Genomic DNA, 19632 nt, shown 5'->3' on the forward strand with positions numbered 1-19632 from the left:
ACAAGAAGAATAAATAGCTTTAACAACAATTAAATTATACTTAACAATTAATTACATATAAAAAAAGTTTCAGATGTGACTAAGACTACGATTGTAACTCGTATGGGCAAACAAAACCTCTTATTATAAGGTTTACATAATCTGCTCTTTAAACCATTTATTGTCATTACAATTAATGATCACCAATAATGATGGGTGAAGTTTCCTTCTCAAGGCCGTAACAACTATTAGACCAGTCTTTGGTTCCCGTAATCCAACTGGGCTACAGTAATGTAACTTCGTTACTTAATAAGCACGTGCCAATCTATATATATTAATGGGATAGGTCAAGGCAGGGTTCTACTTTTACAAATTAAAAAAAAATCTACGATTTATCATAATTTAGTTATTACTATAAATTAATAATATGTAGTATGTTATTTTTTTTCTTAACATTTGAAACCCCATTATTTATGAAAAATTAATACAAAAACCACCAAATATATGTTCAGTTACGTATGTCGTATTGTTAAAGCGACTTTATAATAACTTGTACGTATCGTATTAATTAATATCTAAATGGCATATGTCACGAAGCCCTCTTGGCTTGCCCCACTGAGCCCCCACTTCAGGGCAGCCAATGCCCCCCTATAACGGTACAGGCGTGGTCTCAACACGGCACGCCAATAGCCGCGCGCTTTGATCATCTAAACGAATAATCTAGGTTACACGTCATTTCGCGAGCACCTGATTGGTCATTGATAACGTTACGCTGTTTTGGCGGTGATCTACTTAACATAACTTCCCATAAAGCCTGTTGACCAGATTGATCAACAGCAAATTCCATTGATGAATAAAGTACCGCTACGTGACCCGCGCGCCCTTTTGTGCACCTACTATCAATAAAATATGAAGAGGCACCTGCGCGGACGCAACATAAATAAGTGAGCGACGAGCCGACAAAATAACGCGTAGATATACCGCCGGTGTCTTATGTCTCATAGAGAATGTAACGGTATACCGTGGGTGCGACCTTCCCACCCGGTGTCCGGGTTTCGACTGACAGATGGACGCGGTTTAACCTCTGATAATAAGGGTGAAGGGGACGGCGATATACGCGGTAGTGTTACGTGAAGGGGATAGACGATGTATCTTCTTCGGTGATCGTGAAGTGCAAGATGAGTGTACAGTCACACACGACTCACGAGCCATATCGGAGTGAGCTTCGGGGACGGTACGAATAACAAATCGCGCGGTTTGTTGCGCGTACGCAGGGACGTGTGCGCTCTACATTTTCGCGCATGCCCTTAACATTTTTGCTAGTCAAACATTCGTGGATTGTGCTATTGTGCTGTGAATATGAGATGATATTGTGGTAACTAACTGTATATATTTTTATCGCAGGAGTTTTGACAGCTGACAAGCAACGTGAGTTTTTTTTAACAATTTTATTCTTATTTCCATTTATTCAAAACTAAAAAGTGCTTATAACTATAGGTATTTAGAATTACAAATATAATTGCATCAAATGAATGCTATCAGCAAAAGGGAGAGTGCCAAGAAATTAATTCTTAATTCGCATTATCTTATGTTTATATTTATATATGTTTATATATTTTTAACAAAAAATATATAAACAATAGTAAATACAAAGTTTTGAAAATATTAAAAAGATTGTAAATATTATAAAAGTATATAAAAAGATATAACTATTACAATATAAAACATATAACATCATAAATAAGATTTTTAAATAATAAAGTTTAACTCCCAGTGAAAAGATTCGATTTATGAAACAGAAAATACAAAAACTTTAATTGATATATATTTAAATAAAACAATTTTAAGGGACTACAACGAGTGTTAACGTGTTTTTTATGTTAGATTTAGCGTAAAAGTTACATTTTTTATTATCATTTTAGTAAGCCCGATGTTGCGTGAACTTTCCAGAGCACGTTTCAGTTTCCATGAAAGCTAAAGGGACACAATTATACGCGTTTTAATCCTTTAAAAAGTGTTTTATTTAAATGTGTACTTGTGTTAATCAAAGAAAATACTATTTTAAATATTTTGTATTGAGTATTTCATACTCTTACGATTATGATGAGAGGAAAATGTTGCGTCCTGTACAAGGAAGTGATCACTATTTCACAGTAATTCACCCAATTACCTCAGTATTCAAGAAATTCCTAAATCTCTAACTTTTCATTTAAAATTTCTATTATTTCGTGAATTCTAATTGCGTTTTAATGTTTTGAATGAAAGTAGGCACCATCTAAACTTTTACCAAATCACTCTTACCTAAGAGTACACATGAGTAATTAATTTCATAATATGCTACTTTTTGCTAGGATTAAAACTAAATGAAAAACTCTCTGTCACTTATGTTCACTAGGACCTATGCAGATTTTAAAAATATTTCAATTCTTAATCCATGTTGTGTGATTTATTAAGAAAATATCTTGACCAGACAAACAATAATACAATAATTACACATATAATTGTTATATGAAATATATGAACTTATATATCATTATTATCTCACCATTCACACAATAATTAGGTACAATATGCCTTTTAACCTTCTTATGATGCTTATTCCAATATTTTCGTCAGTAAGGATATCCTTATCTCATGACTAATGCACCACAAGTTCCTTTAAAAAAATTGCTTTTCTTGGTGGTTAATGGTAGGGCGTAATATAAAACTCTTTAATTTTCTTGAACAATTAATTTGATAAATTTGAACTATTGAGTAGCGATGAATAAAAATTGATAACTTAATATAAAAGTGTCATACATTTTTTTTAAAAACTAAGAAATGCCAATAGATTATCTTTTTCTTATATATTTTATGAACATTCACATTGGCTTGGCTAAAAATTACATTAAAAATAGGCCTATATCACATTTTCAAAAGCAAAAGCAACTTCTTTAGCGTTGCCACAACTAAAATTGACATCTAGATTTAAAAAAACGTTATACTATCATAGGCATATTTCTAGTGCACCTCAACCTTGATTTGCCTTCAAAATATTAATAAGCCGAAGCAATCTGGAACAGTCAATCTCATAAACATACATAAGTTGAAATTAAGTCGTGGTTTTATTATCTATTAGTTAGTTTTGAAGTCGAAAACATAATTTAATTACTCCACATGCGGCCAATGATGATATTTCTAGAATGTGTGACTTTTAACGGTATTCTATATTAAATTTTGACTCATGAGAGGTAATTAATATGGTAAGAGTGATATATTAGAGTTTGATATGAAGAAATTAGGCTACGCCTTGATTTTATATTAATTTAATCATAATATTTATGTGACTTCCTTATTCTTTTGGGCATCAAAAGTCTTAATTATTACCTTTAAATGTAAAATATATGTTTCGTTAGATAAATTCAATGAATTTAAAATATTGTTTACGATGTGCAAATTATAAATAGAATAGGTACTAAATTCCAAAAAATTACTCGTGTTCATTGCTTAATAATTTTGTGATTTAAAAATGCACTCCCCAGTAGTATTGTTTGGTCATACAATAAGGCTTTTTTTGTTCAGATTGCATACAACATACCTTAATTTATTGATTCACGGCTGCACCTTTGTAGCGTCGGTAGTCTGATAAGTCGCACCGTTAATTCTTCCAACAGCGCCCCCGGTTTGATTCTCGCCCACCATGTACCAATGTGTTTTTTAATGGCAATAAGAGACGAGAGGAGCAGGACGTTCAGCCGATGGTATTTGGGTATACGCCCTACCCAGTACAATTTACAGCAGTGACGCTTAAGATTTTTGATAAACCCAAAAATTCAAAGCGGCTCTACTATTGTGCTCGTCACCTGGAGACATAACAATATGTTAAGCCTCATTTTCCCAGTAATTTCACTAGCTACGGGCACCCTTCAGACCAAAACACAATAATGCTTAGTACAGAAATGAGCCGTTGTGGTACCCATAATCTAGCCGGCATCCTGTGCAAAGAAGCCTCTCCCCTGCTAATGTGTGGTATGTGTTTTCATTGTTTATTCGGAGCTTTGAAACGTCACCAACGCACTTGTGATTACTCTAGTGTTGCAAAAGAGTATAAGCCGCAATCAGTGTGCATCAGGAAGTGAAGAAGTGTGCATCAGGCACACCGAAATCGTTTATCGAAAGTCAATACCTTCTAAGACACCCTAGCCTATAAGTTTTATGACCTATGTAATGATATCAAACTCCTAAAATCTTTAAGTGAAAGAAGTTGTACTGAAAGCTTCTTTGAATTGGTATTGGTCAAATTATGTTCATCTTAATCATATGCTTGGTTATGTTTTTAATGTATACAAAAAACTTCCACCTTTGTATGAACTCATCACAATATCTCTAGAACCATAAGGCGTAGACACTTGAAATCTGGTAGGAATATTACTTTGGCCTAGATGAGGTCAGCCAAGAACGGATTTTATGGAATTCTACCCTCAAGAGTTTTTTTATTATGAACAGAGCAACGTCAGTTGGGTCAGCTAGTAAAATGTAAAACTACCGGTAATTAATTCAGAAAATCAGGTCTTAGACATTATGGTAAGTTGGAACTAAGTTCTTAAGTTAAAACCGTAGTACCAGTTGGTGATGAGTAATCGTGTGGCAAACAATGCCAATAGGTTCGAATCCCTCCATTGACGATATTTATTATTCCATTCCAAAGCTACATATTTAGAAAGTGGATGGTTTAACATGGGTGTGACTGCGGTCAGATATGTAGATGTTTTCACCTTTCCACGCCGAGCTTTTATTGTTTTTGTAGAATTTATGGTACACTTACATTTGTAAAGCAACGTTTTGTGTAGCTAAGGCATACTTTGTTAACTGTGGCACTATGTAACCTTTTAAGCTTCAACAGAGACATGCTCAATAAAAGTTTTCCTTTTTTTATAGCTTTCTATCATATGTTGTCGTTATCGTATTTTTAAATACATATAGTTCAATTTCACTTCCATGATACTGATAAAATGTTCATTAGAAACCTTACGCTAACCAAGAGAAAAATGAAATCCTAATTTAATACAATATCTACCTTCAAGTTTTCTGAAGGAAAATTAATCAGAAAATAGGGAAGAGGCAGAAAATATTAAATCTACAATCTCAAACATATTCAAAATTAATATTTATATCTTATAAAATAAAATAGATGGTGCCAAAATAAATAGATAATATATTAAGATAAGTTTTGAGATAATTGCAATGTAAGTTAAGAAGACTCGTGAACAAAAGACTTCAACGACACTGAAGTGAACTTTTAACAAATAAAGACATATATGGACAAGATATATCGTTTGAATTTTTGATAATTTAAATAAGGGGTTCAGTAAATGAAATGTAATCTTTCCTGGGCATTATTCAAAAGTTCAATTCACACTTTACATCCTTTTGTTATTGAATGCTTGTCCGGTTGGAATTAAATAATTAAGCATTTTTCCAATCCAGGAATACTCTAATAAGTAAGTAGTACAATTAGGTATTGAAACCACAATCCGGTGCTAATATGCGAAGCTCGTCAACTTATATAATATTAAATATTTTATAAATCCATTGTTAACGTTTTGAAATTATTTTATTGTATATCAACCCATTATATTCCATATATCGATATTCTAATAAATAAGTTATTTAATCAATTTACATCTTTATCACAACTCGTTAAGATCTATGAATAAATTAACTAAATTAGGAATCTTTGTAACCAAATTAAGAGAGCCTATTTGTAATTAAATGTTATTTTTATTACGATCGTTTTGATCGCAGTCATGTGTTTATTGGGACTGATATCGATTATTAAGATTAGTTTGTTCAGTTTAAGAAGAATCTACCCATATAAATACTAACAGGTTTAAAATTAAATAAAAAAGGTGTAATGAATATTTTGTAAACTTTCAAAAGTATTACCTATAGAATTCAATAAGTAGATAAGTTTTGTTTATGTTTCTCATATATATATATAAATAATTTGCTATTCAGTTTTAACAGTCCTGTAATTCATTAAGGATGAATATTTAAATAAAATTGCTTGAATAAAGCAGCATTTTTGTTTTTATTATTGCAAAATCGTTCATAGACTATAGCATATTTGTTAAGGCGATTCAGAATAAACTTGGGTTGATGAAATAATCTGTATACATAGTTCAGCAATTAAAATCTACAAAATAAACTTTAGCGAGTTACCCACATTATTTTAATTTGACTTTTATCAAATAATAAAAAAAACAGAACTGTTATAATTAAAAAAGTTTTGTTTTTCTGATTCATGACTAAAATTAATTCAAAATACAGATCCCAATTACTGCCTCATCCAAAATACATTTTATATTACACATTTTTTTTTAAATCCAGCGTTATTTTAACAACCCATTATTTCATGAGTTGCGCTAGTGTATACTTTAATTTAAAAAAGCCATCAATTTTGAAGACAGCAATAATAACTTATACATGTTACTTTACTTTTATATACTATTATATATTTCTTAATATCTTCAGCTATAGGGCTCCTACAGTTGCCTCCATTTTTTTCTGACGTCTGTTGATACTATCCAATGTCTTCCTGCTTTCTTCAATTTTCTAATTATTATTTCATAAATAATAGCAAAGCTAGACTTACTAGCTTATATAAGGCCTCATTCCAAACTTTATTTTATATTAAGAATCAGCTTGGAATCTTCCTAAAAAGAGTAAAAAATTAACCATGTTCATTAAGTATAAACCGAGGGTTATCAACATCATAAAGTTCATTTTAGGACTTCTGGTATTCTGGGTCGAACTGTGAGACATATTGTTTCAAAAGATCATAATATAATTATTGACATGAAATTCTTAATTGCATCGACATTGCTACTTCACATTTTCTCCTCATTAAGACACTAATAGCAAAATAAAATTTTATCGCATATCGTCATTGTACTGGAACAGCAAAAAGAATATTAACTACACATGTAAGCGATCTGGCTGTTTTTATGTTGGCCGCATGTAAGTGACGTAAGTTCGAGGAATATGCGCGTTTGTTTGAGTCTATAAACTAGTTGCTATACTTAAGTTACTAGAGGTTTACGGTTTTCCCCTTGGATAACTGTTAGTCTATTTAATATCCTTGGATATAAATTCAATTTTCGTTGGAATATATAAAAAAAAAAAACTTATAATTATAAAGAATCATTGAGAGCAAAATTCATAGAAATTAACATCTTGACTGTTGCTTCTCAATAATATATTCTTGATAATGTATTGTATGTTCATAGGCACATAGGTGAATTTGCTAGAAACTGTGTTAACCATAATGTTAACACCAGGAACAGACATAAACTAATAATGCCTACTACTCGGCTAAGTCGAGTTAGTAATTCTTTTGTGGGGCGATGTATACAATTATGCTTTTACAACAAGATCCCGGAAAATGTTCGAAATCAAAGTATTACGTTATTCAAAAGAATTGTTAAAAAACGTTACTGTGGGTAAGGTTACTATAACATAAATGACTTTATTAATGAAACCACAGATTAAGAATAGAGTGACCGCCCTCAGGCTATTAAATAATACGTTTAACTGTACAATATTACTTTGTACACATATTTTTTCGATGAAAAAAAAAAGCCCGCTGAGTTTGTTGCGCTCGTTCTTCTCAGGTCTGAGGCATTCATTTTGGAATGAGTGGTAGTATTTGACTTTCAATTAGTGATGTCACATCCTATTTTGTATAAAAATATTTGAATTTGAATTCAATAAACACCTATGATCACTTTAAATTTAAACTATCATAACGGGAAGTGTACCAAGTATACTGGTAGCCTTGCCGCATTGAACAGCTAAGCTGATCCGTTGAGAGAAATAGCTGCTAGAGCTGGGGTTACCAGTAGCCCTATTGAGACACGTAGATAGTACTTTATATATTCTCCGCACCTCTGGGTCGCACGGGCCAAGTGTCTCGACACCAAACGGCACAAAGATGTAAGACTCAATGAGACCGACATATTTGCGACGTTGCTGTCATCGGCAGTCGAAAAATAATAATTTTTCGACTGCCGAACTTTTGTTTATACTACTAGATTATGATTCGATTATTTAATTGTCTATACTGTTACATTCCATTTTTAATTCCCAGTATTAAATGCACTCCAATAACTCTTTTCCGCACTTTTGGAATAAATCATCTGAAAGTTAGATTTCCAAGAACTAGAAATAGGCATCAATGGATAACGTTTAAATCATTTAAGGTTTTGCGGATGACGTCATCATATAAGCTGAAGACTACAATACCTATCAAATAATAGTAAAAGATCTAGCTCAAGATAGTTAACAAACAGGCTTCAACATAAACACGGGAAACACTAAAATGGTTGATGAGAATATTGCACCTAAAAAGGTTGAAGTAAACCAAAAAGCAATAAAATCAGTCTCAGAATATATCCATTTTGGTCAAATAATATCTTCTGAAAATATAACGAATGAAGCATGATAAAACATACTACATATATATAATAACATAAATTATATTAAGTAGGTACATAGAAATATAATATTCGTACTTCATAATACATCTTATATTAAAAACAAAGATGAAATGCTAAAAAAGTATAAATCCATGTTTGACATAGGGCTGTCAAATATTTTAGACAAAATAAAAAAAAAAACTACGAGTATACCAAGCAAGGGAGGGGAAGGAGCAAGGTAAAATCGAAGAACGGAAATAGTAAGAGAATCAAATAAAAAAAAAAACTAGTAAGAATAGAGTATAGTGTTGATAATGTTAAATTGTTGCTGGGCAGACCATACACGAGGGACTACATAGATAAACAGATAAAAGTTAGTATGGAATGGTATCCAAGAAAAGGTAAAAAAAAAACAAAAGAAAAAGGTGGCCCGAGGACAAGAAGATCTAAGAAAAATAGCGCTACTTACGTAAGGAAGGATAACCTTGGACTAAGTGAAATAAATCTGGATGAGGCCAATGTCAAGAGACAAGCAAACGAAAAATAGTAGGATAGGATTGGCTTTCTAAGTTAACCTTGCAATTGGCAAAAAGGCTTTATTCATACAATAAATGTACAGCGTACTGACATTTGATAATAATTAAATGTGCAGACCATTTTTATTATTATCAAATGTCAGTACGCTGCGCCTTAAGTGCTGTCTTCGTTTAAGAAACAAATCTTATTATCGCGGTTACAGACAGATTCACGTATTCCCATAAAAATCTTCAAAAATGTTTCTACTTGGCTAATCTTTATTCTATCAAATAGGAAATTGAGCCTAAGACCATTCACATAATATTGAACAGAAAAATGTTAATAGGTATTATCGTACGTTAAAAAAACAAATCATAAAGGTCAAATTACCAATTAGAGACACGTTCAGAACTATCTGTACAGATGCGTTTCGAAAGACTATTTACATAGATAATGTTTTATTAGCACAGGTCAAGTATTGATCCAATATTTGGTTTGACAATTCATGAACATTATAATAATATGCTACCGTGCTATTTGTAGTGATCTTGGCTTCTTTTATGAGTACATTTTTTACCTGCACACCTACACAATGTTACATAATGTTCGCACTAACTTTTTGGCCGAGTATTTGCTAGCTGTTTTGGGCGGAAAAGCGGCCCCAGCTGCTGCAGACATTGAAAAGATCTTAAGCTCTGTTGGTATTGAGGCTGATTTGGAGAAACTAATAAGGTAGGTATATATATATAAGATATCTGAACTCAATGGCAAGAGCGTTGGAGAATTAATGGCTGAGGGCCGTGAGAAGCTGTCCTCAATGCCAGCGGGAGGTGCTGCTGCACCGGCTGCTGCCGCAGTAGCACCAGCAGCAGCTGCGGCTGTAGATAAGAAAGAAGAGTCTGAGTCTGATGATGAGAACATGGGCTTCGGTTTTTTTGATTTAGCTCATCTTTATGATGGCGCGAACTACGCGGTTTTATATTCCAATATTTGGTTTAAGTGTAACCGTGTAGCTATGTTTCTATGAAATATAAAATATTTTAACTTATTACTTGTTATATCGCAACATTTCTATCAAATTCAAATATTTCTATTCAAAATCAGATGTGACATCACTTATTGAAAGTAAAAAACTGCCACCCAATTCAAAAAAAATGCCTCAGACCTGAGAAGAATGGGCTCAAAAACTCAGCGGATTTTTTTTTCATCTAAAAATATGTTTACAAAGTTATATTGTACAATTAAACGTATTATTTAATAGCCTGAGGATGGTCGCTCCATTCCCAATCTGTGGCATCATAAGTCATACATGTAATAGTAACCTTTACCACACATACGAGGGGAGGTCAAAAAGTTCGCGGAATGACTGGGAAAAAAGATGAAATGATACATTATGTTATTTTTCCTTTTCAATATATTCCCCCTTAACACGAATACATTTTTGGGATCTGGCATATAACTTATTAATACCGTCGAAAAAATAGGTTTTGTCTTGGGCGTCAAAATACGCCGAAATCGCCGACTTGACTTCATCATCGTCTCTAAATTTTTTTCCACGCAGCTCTTTCTTCATCTTCATTCATCATCATTTTTGCAGCGGCGTGAGCATTCTCGGGACCCACCTTGAACACACTTTACTCATGCCAAGATGTTGATGAAGAATATTTAAAATTGTGGTTTCTGATACTCCAACTGATGCTGCAAGTTGTTTCTTCTTCAACCTTCCGTCTTCCAATACAAGTTTTTCAACTTTTTCAATGATTTCCGGCGTAGTGGCCTCAATGGGCCGTCCAGGTCGAGGATCATCTTCAATTGACTCCCTTCCTTGCTTGAAAAGGCCGTGCCATTTGTAAATCATGGTTTTACCAGGAGCAGAGTCTCCGTAAACAGCTAACATCTCTTGCAAAATAGTTTGAGGCGTTTTTCCTTGTTTGGTGAGGAACTTTACGACGGCGCGATGTTCAATTTTCTCCATAGTGGCTAGTTTGTTCCCGATTTACTTGTTCACTCGTTTGTAACTCGAAAGCTAATGACCCAATTAGGCTAGAAATTGGCATATATAGTAATTATGAGTTACTCAAGTAGCGGCTACCTGGAGGAGCGACCTCACCCCCGCCAACCCCGCCATTCCGCGAACTTTTTGACCGCCCCTCGTACGTTTCTTAACATATCTTTTAAATATCAGACACTCTTATTTCTTTTTGCCTTGTGCTAACTCGGGCATAAAAATAATAGGGAACTCCCAGGCCCAAGGGTGTCGTAAGAGGCGACTAAGGGCATTTACCAGTGGGAGGCTCCTTTGCACAGTATGCCGGCTAGATTATGGGTACCACAACAGCCTAACAGTAATGTGTAAGCATTATTATGTTTCGCTCTAAAGTAGCTAGTGAAATTACTGGGATTAATAGGACAACATCTTATGTCTCAAGGTGATTAGCGCAATTGTAATGCCGCTCAGAATTGTTAGGTTTGTCAAGGATCCTAAACGGGATCAGCGTATCAATTACCATCAGCTGAACGTCCTGCTCGTCTCGACCCTTATTGTATAAAAAAAATCTCATTCCATTAATTATATATTTATACAAAAATGTGTAGTCATACTAAAAATGTATTCTGATAATATTTTAAAGTAAAAATGAGATCGCCTTCATTATGCTAAATACAGCTATTGTCATAAGTTCGAATGATGGCTACAGCTATTTTTGCATAAAATCTTATCACAACGCTGTCAAAATAGAGCTCGTAACTGTTACTTTTTACAAATAACTTTTTATAAATAGCCAATCAAGCTCAAATCAAGTTCCATTCGCTCTAGTTTCACCGGTAACGAATGTTCACACGAGAGTTTGACACTGAGGCGGTCAGAGGTCGACAAGTATGACGGAGCTGTTGGCCACATCGTCTTTCGTACGGATCGCTCGCTCGCTTCACTCTATTTTAAATAACTCTGTGATTGAAACGCTGCAGATATATGAAGGCATAGATGAAGCATAGCCTTATCTTTATAAATATAATCTTCTGTACGTGTGTTGACAGTGAACTCCTCGTAAAAGGCTGGACGGATTTGAATGTTTTTTTTGTTTGAGTTCAAGTGGATTCGAGGATGGTTTAGATTCGCAATTGAACTATCTCCTTAACAGCTGGACTGATTTTCATGATTTTTTGTGTGTTCCAGTGGATTTGAGATCGATTTCGATTCTTAATACATATAATTCTCCTGCCCATGTGTATGTTAGTGAACTCCTCCTGACGGATGGACCGATTCTTCGAATTTAAGACGTGTGTACAGGACGATGTCCGATGTCGGGTCCGCTAGTAATATATAATTTTTATTTGTACTTAAATTTAATAAAATACTTTTATTAAGGGTTAAGACGCGTGTTAAAACGCAGTTATAGTTATAATTGCGTTTTTACATTAGGTTTTTGCGTAAATGTTTCAAAAAGCCATTTCAGACCTTTTCAGGAAAAATAAATGGATATTATATAATTTATTTATCTAAATATTTAGTTCAAACAAAACAAATTTTATAACTATATTTACAATACTACGACTACATAAAATTAAAACTATCATTACGTGGAAGCGTACCAAGAATACTGGCAGCATTACCGCGTTGGATAGCAAGGCTGATCCGTTGACCGAAAAAGCTGCCAGCGCTTGGATTTCCAGTAGCCTTATTGAGGCGCGTAGATAGTATAAGTATATAGTTAAAATAAATTAATAATAAAATTTTAACTTTAACGCAAAACCCTAATGTAAAAACACAGTTACAATTGAACGAGTTTTGAGCCTTTAAAAAGTATTTTAATTTAAATGTGTAACATTTGCGTTACTCATAGAAAATACTAGTACTTTATTGTACTTATTTTATAAAAGAAATGACGAGACGAGGTTTAAAATGAGAGAAGTTCGTGTAATGATTACTGATACACCCTGCACATAATAATGCAGCTATGAGATGTAAAAACGCTTGTTCTCATTAGCCCAGTAAATTGACTAAACTGGAACTTAATTACTATTTGCACACTACTTTCTATGAGAATATTTTTTGGTAGTGTTATTGCATATATGCTATTTATACATGCCTTTATATTCCACAGACCTTCAAAAGACCCATAATAGAGTACAAGTTTCATCCCCACCTGATGTGTGGCGTTCCTCCATAGTATGATTTTATGGTTACTTCCACGTACAACAAAGCTGTTGATTGAGCTTCCGTGTGCGGTGTTTCCGGGATGATATGACAAGGGTCTCTTCAACGACAACAACTTAAAAAAATAACTTGCTTAAATGCCGGCAACGCTCCTGTGATACCTCTGGTGTTGCAAGAGAATCTGGGCGGTGGTGACCATTTAACACCAGATGACGTTAACGTTTGTTTTCCTCTTCCATAATAAAATATTGTACATATCGAACTTAGCCATATATATTAAAATTTACCAAGTTTATTATATACGATCATTTTATTTAGGTATTGCGAATTAGAAGCTGCAAGTAAACGTTTCAAATTAAACTATATTCCGTGATCTTGTGACCTTTGTTCGTTATAAGTCCATCATTCTGTATTTGACATGACGTGCACGTGTTATACACAATTTAAAAATGAAATGCCTTAACTCATTACATACGAGTAAATTCACACAATTTAATCTGTGTTTATCAAGCTATTTTTTCTTTGTTTTAGGATCTGAGATAAAATCTAAATTTTTTTTAATAGAAAAGTGACACATTTTCGGCCATAGTTGACATGAATCAATTTGCTAGTGAAAGTCTAAATGTGACTTCTAATAAACAAAAGTGGCTCTTCATTTCAGTTGGCAGAGCGTATGACTTATCACCAGGTGACACATAAGATCACAAAAAACCTAAGACGTAGCGTACCGCAGTACAACCGTCTCCCGCTGGAGCGACTACCATGCCTCGGGTCCCCAATCCTGAAAGCTGTGTATAATTCATCGTAGATATATACAAGTTAAGTCAGCCTTGGTCATATGGATATTTATAGATACATGCACAGATAGATTTTAGTTTAACAGCTGAATGCTCATTAAATATTATTTTATTTGTGTAGTTTTCATAAAAATTGCTTTGGTTTTGTTTGAATGTACGTTTAAAAAAATGTAAAAATATTTTATACATATATTTTTATACATATACATATATTCGACTATATGTTTCTCACTCAGAAGTCTTTACTATCAAGTACCAAATTATAAACTATTGCAAATATTATAAAAATGAATAGTTTTCTGAGACAAAAAAAAAGCAGGACTATTAGTATTAGTAATACTATAGCTTAAATACTTTATTTGAATATTGTTTAAGGCAAATCAAACACTTCAGAAGTTTGCATTTTAATTATACAAAACTAAAAATCACTATAGCATCACTATTTAATTTAAATAAAACACTGTTTAAAGGATTAAAACGCGTAACCATGTTCTAACATTAGATATTTGGGAAAAACTTCATAAAACTGCTTCTCCTTCTCCGTGAAAATGAGATCTGGAAATGTCTTTAAACGTTGAGTTAACCAAAATAGCAATAAAAATTTAACTTTAACGTAAAAATGTAATGTAAAACAAAGTAACAACTACACGCGTCTTAATCCTCTAAAAATGTTTTATTTAAATATGTAACACTCGCGTTAATCAAAGAAAACACTATTTAATTTCCTCGAATCTAAGAAATCAATCAAATCAAAAGTAATTAATATTTAAAATCAGAGAGAGAAAATCAAAAGCCAATCAAAACTGTTATTGCCAACTCACATACATTCCCATTCAATTATAAAAGCATAATTTATCTCACAATTAGCTGTCAACGCGACGCTGCATGAGTGACAAATACTTTTCCCTATTAGACCTAAACGAGTTCAAAGGTCTATTTCGTCATCGGAAACAGCTTTAGCATCTTGGTGAAACTGCACAATGGCCGGCAATAGAAATAATCGTAAACTTCCATACAAAACCTTACTTTCTTCTTGTAATAAAACAGTGGTGAAACATGCTGCTTGACAATCGTGGTTTGGAAAATGTGTTTTCCGTATATTTGTGCCCGTTTAATATTATGTATGCCCATTTCGCTCCTATATTTTATATAATGTTTTGCACATTCAAATATGATTAAGGATGTCAGTGGAATTTCAGTAGGCAGTTTTATATCATTTACTGATACTTTACTAATGAGTATTGCCTCTGTTAGTTTCGACTAGGTCAAATCATTTTTTATACCATAGTATTAGCGACATTTGTAAATTAAAAGTTAATTTAATGTTTCATTATAATAATATGTTATTTTACTTATATATATCTTTTGGGGTATTTGGTGGTACTAGTACACTCAGCTACTCATAATTTTATTTATATATTTATTTATTAACATGCATTACAAAGCCTACCGGCGCAAATACTGATGCGGTCGGGACACCTTAGCTCACTACCGCGTCCTCCCCAGCGACTCCATTAATTATAGTACGTATTTTTCTATGAGACAATTAATAGCGGTGTTTATACAACACCTTTTTGACATTTTTGGCAACCTTTTAATAGGCGATTGGGGGGCTAGTTGTTGGGAGGCAAGTACGCACTACTACAAATCTAGATCTAACAGTCTTCTGATATTTTGTTTCTGATATGTCAAACTATCAGTAAATTATCATTCTAACCCAAATTTACTTCTATTTTTCATTTTTTTTTAATTCAATCAGATTAAAAATCACTTATTGAACTTCAAATACAACCATCTATCCAGAATAGACTGCCTCAGACCTGAGAAGAACAGGAGCAAGAAACTCAGCGGGCTTTACAATGTAATATTGTACAATAAATGTAATATTGTAAAATAATATTAAATAATATAACATTAATTTTATTTATTTATTTATTTAAATATAAGTTTACAAAAGAAAATACTTAAAGCTAGCATCAGAAAACCACACGGCATTGTAATATAATTTAACAAAGAGTTAAATCTAGGCACATTAACTACAGAACATTAGTGCCAGTTAGATAAATTGTGTAAATATATTTATTTTAAGTGACTTAAAAAGTATGATTTCGGTTTTTTCTTAATATTACGAGGATTTATACAGTTCCGTACATCAGTGGGTTATTCATTAATTAGGCGAGGAACTAGGTGAGCATTCGTTCGTTCGCCATATCTATTGAGCGCGCTCAGAGCGCATAAACGGCCCCGAGTGACGGCTCGCGTGAATACTGGATGTTGTACTTTAACCCAGTATTTAGTGTTGAAAAAGTTTTCTTTTAACATTGAATATTTCATCAGTACCTGCACCGGTAAAATTTTGCAATGTTTAAAAAGTTCAGTTTCGGAATAGTCACTATGATTTGATAAACAAATTATATTATCTAAATCCCCTCTAGGTTATGCAATTGTTAGAAATCGGCTCCATCGCGAAATTCTATCTCAGTATAGCGTCAAAAAACTCTTCCCATAAAATCATAATCGTGCTCATACATCAAAATGATTGTCTCAACATAATTTATGTGTTTCAAACCAGTTAAATTGACTTCTGGTGTGTATGTCATTGTTCATATAAGTGGTGTTATATTTAAATAATGGACTCGACTTAACCCTTCAGATTTGGACCGGTTCGGTCATTGTTGTTCTTTCGTTTGAATAAATTATTTATACAAGGGTAAAATGGGAGCATATTTTGACCGGGAATAAATAAAAGGTTTGCATTAGGAAATAGATGTAATCATCTTGACTATAGATGAAATAAAATTGCGGATAATATTACTATCAAATCGTGGAATGATATTCCTTGAGTGGTATTTCAATGACGATACAAAATAGAAACTGTTGGAATTGGTGGTCAACAAAATAAATTCAAAGTCAAATAAACAGGATATATTTAGGCTCAAACTGAACGCTTTTGAATAGTTACTATAAATGTTTCTAAAATAAGGTACTGAATTAGCCATAAACTATGTACAAGAACATATAAAAACTCAACGGCCACTCTTTTCAACCAAATAGATTATTTTACAATGGCTGTAATGCTGCAACGCTTTGCTATCCAACGCGGTAATGCTGCCAGTATTCTTGGTACGCTTCCACGTAATGATAGTTTTAATTTTATGTAGTCATAGTATTGTAAATATAGTTATAAGATTTGTTTTGTTTGAAAAATAAATAAATTTGTGTGTAAGGTGCTGCATCCAATATCGAAAAGTGATAAAGAATTAACTGTATAAATTTAAATTATCGTATACTGAATGCATCAACCTTTAGAGCTTGAATTCATTAATTGTGTAAGGATGCTTCGCGAACATGATTGTCTTGATTATTGTCATAATTAGTCGTTGCATCTAACAAATACAATTTACTACTTTATATTATAACACTTCTACTTTTTCATATAAATCACTATTGCACTATAAATTGTTAAATAACTAATTTGTACACGAAGCTGATTCAAGCTTCTCATCTTTCGACTACTTTTTCCTATCGCGTCAGTCAAGGAATAAATTAAATTACTTTTCAGTTTGCAGCTAATTATATTCATTTTTTTACTTTATTTGACAAACCAACAATATTCATGCACAAATGTAAAAATATCAACAAGGAGACTTAAAACTAAAAGACACATAGCAAAAATATCAATAACTGGCATGTGCAAAAGAATTAGAGACATACAGATTATTTTAAGTAGTGTAACAATAATTATAGTAATTTCTACAAACTAGCTCCCTTTCACAGGGAGTCAATGACAGTACGACGAAAGCAGGTTGACGTGGAAATAATAATTAACAATTTGAATAATTAATAAATTGAGTTGCTGATTATTTCGAGTAAGTGTATTAAATTGGCGACAAACACGATTTCTGCAGGAGTGATGAGCTAGTTTAGTACGGAGAGCAAAGAGATCTTATGTTCAATCAAATAAGATCTCCTTGGTACTTTGTGCCTCCAAAAAAATGCGTACGCAATTTAAAAGACCGACAGCGTAAGTACCTATGATTCCTTTGATGTAGCGAAACTATATTATTTATCTCCTAACCACACATGAATTTTACATTTCAAAATGTATGTGTCATCCACACATCACCATTAAGTTGATTTCTAAGGTAGGTACGTACGTACCTTACGTACTATGTACTAGTTCTAGTATTATTCTTTTATCCTTTAGTCCTTATAAAATGTACGTTTTTATTCTTCTGAGATGGTATCATAATCATCTGTTGGAAGAAGACAGAACATGTACAATAAGAATCTCAACCTTATTACGTAATTGTAATTGCTAAGATATCTTCATGAATATGGCACAAAAATATACACAAAAGTTAATTAAATAACCAACAATAAGCAACGTTTAATGTGATTGTTTGATAGAAAATAAAACCACATATATATATGTTACAAAATCTGCAAGCGGATGCAATAAACCTTTTAAACAACAACCATAAATTCGCAATATTATTTCTACAAACGAACCTCACCAAATAAACTTGGCTGTCAGAATTTTGACATCGCCAACGCCCACTAAAGAAGAGCTTTCCAAATATTTGTCGCACACAAATAACAATGACAATGCGTTATCGAATTCGTAATTCAGAATTGCATTGAGGGTCGCGACCGTGGCTAAATGTGTCATATCACAGAATGTGTCCTTTTTGACAATCGACTGAGTACCGTTTGACGTATATCAAAAATGTCTTATGTCGGAACAAAATTAACCTTATGAAATACAGATAATATGTCTACACTTCTCCCAACTAAAACAGGGTAAAAAGGACAAATTTCGAAACAACAAATATATGTCAAGTTTTTAATAATTTTTAATTTTAATTATTCTTAATATTAATAGGATATAAAAAATCAGACGCAATTATTATAAGATACTTTTTTGGGAGATACATAGAAGTTATAAATCGCAAAACTTAACTTTGCCACCGCCTTAAGAAGAGTGCTTAAAACAGAAGTATAGTAAATAAATAGTTATGAGAAATTGATACTAAAGATTTCTACTTACACGTTAATAAATAATAAGATTAATAGTTTTTAACTATCTAGAAATTGGGAGCAGTTAAACCAATTTGTTAATTCGATCAACAACATAGATTACGATTATGATTTCCGCCATTTTCATACACAAGCTTCGAAAGGGAAAGTTTAAAAGATGCTCTAATTGAGTCTTTCCCACGTCTTAAAATGCTGTTACAACGCAACTGATCGTTCCCATTGGGCCGCGAATGTAGACCCTAGGTGATATATTTTTTCGTAAAGGGTCAGGTGAATATTACTTATTATTTTTTGTAGAACTATATTTACAACATTTAAATATTCGGATTACTTACACTAGACTTAATAATTAATAACACTTTTTATATAATTAATTTATTAATAATAATGTTAATGTTTACTAATAATATTACAGAGAGATATAAAGCACTAAAAATCTTTTAATTACTCTTCTTTATTTATTTGTCAATTTTTTTATTGCGTAAATAGGTATTTTCAATATAAAATTCTGTTTGAAAAGAAAGTGTTTTTCTTTACTACGTTGTAGGTTAAGACAAATAAAATAATTTTAAAAATATAAATACATGACTATTAAACTTTAAAAACGTCTTGATGAACTCAATTATTTCGTCTCGTTCTATCAAAAATGCTTTGCCATTTTTGTAAATACATGCTAAATAGATGATTT

The 19632-nt window shown here is 32.5% G+C and overlaps 1 protein-coding gene and 1 pseudogene across 1 annotated transcript in view; both read left to right on the top strand.

Annotated features, from left to right (window-relative positions):
* Nucleotides 1–1156: 1156 nt before the first annotated feature.
* Nucleotides 1157–19632, top strand: part of LOC126976629 (protein embryonic gonad-like) — a 121458-nt gene continuing 102982 nt past the window's right edge. Inside the window, exon 1 of the mRNA XM_050825109.1 lies at nt 1157–1407. The gene's annotated coding sequence lies outside the window, so the exon portion shown is untranslated. The remainder of the gene's footprint in view (nt 1408–19632) is intronic.
* On the top strand, nt 9544–9978 carry LOC126976556 (60S acidic ribosomal protein P2-like; annotated as a pseudogene).

This window comes from Leptidea sinapis, chromosome 41, assembly GCF_905404315.1.
Source record: "Leptidea sinapis chromosome 41, ilLepSina1.1, whole genome shotgun sequence".
Taxonomy (NCBI): domain Eukaryota; kingdom Metazoa; phylum Arthropoda; class Insecta; order Lepidoptera; family Pieridae; genus Leptidea; species Leptidea sinapis.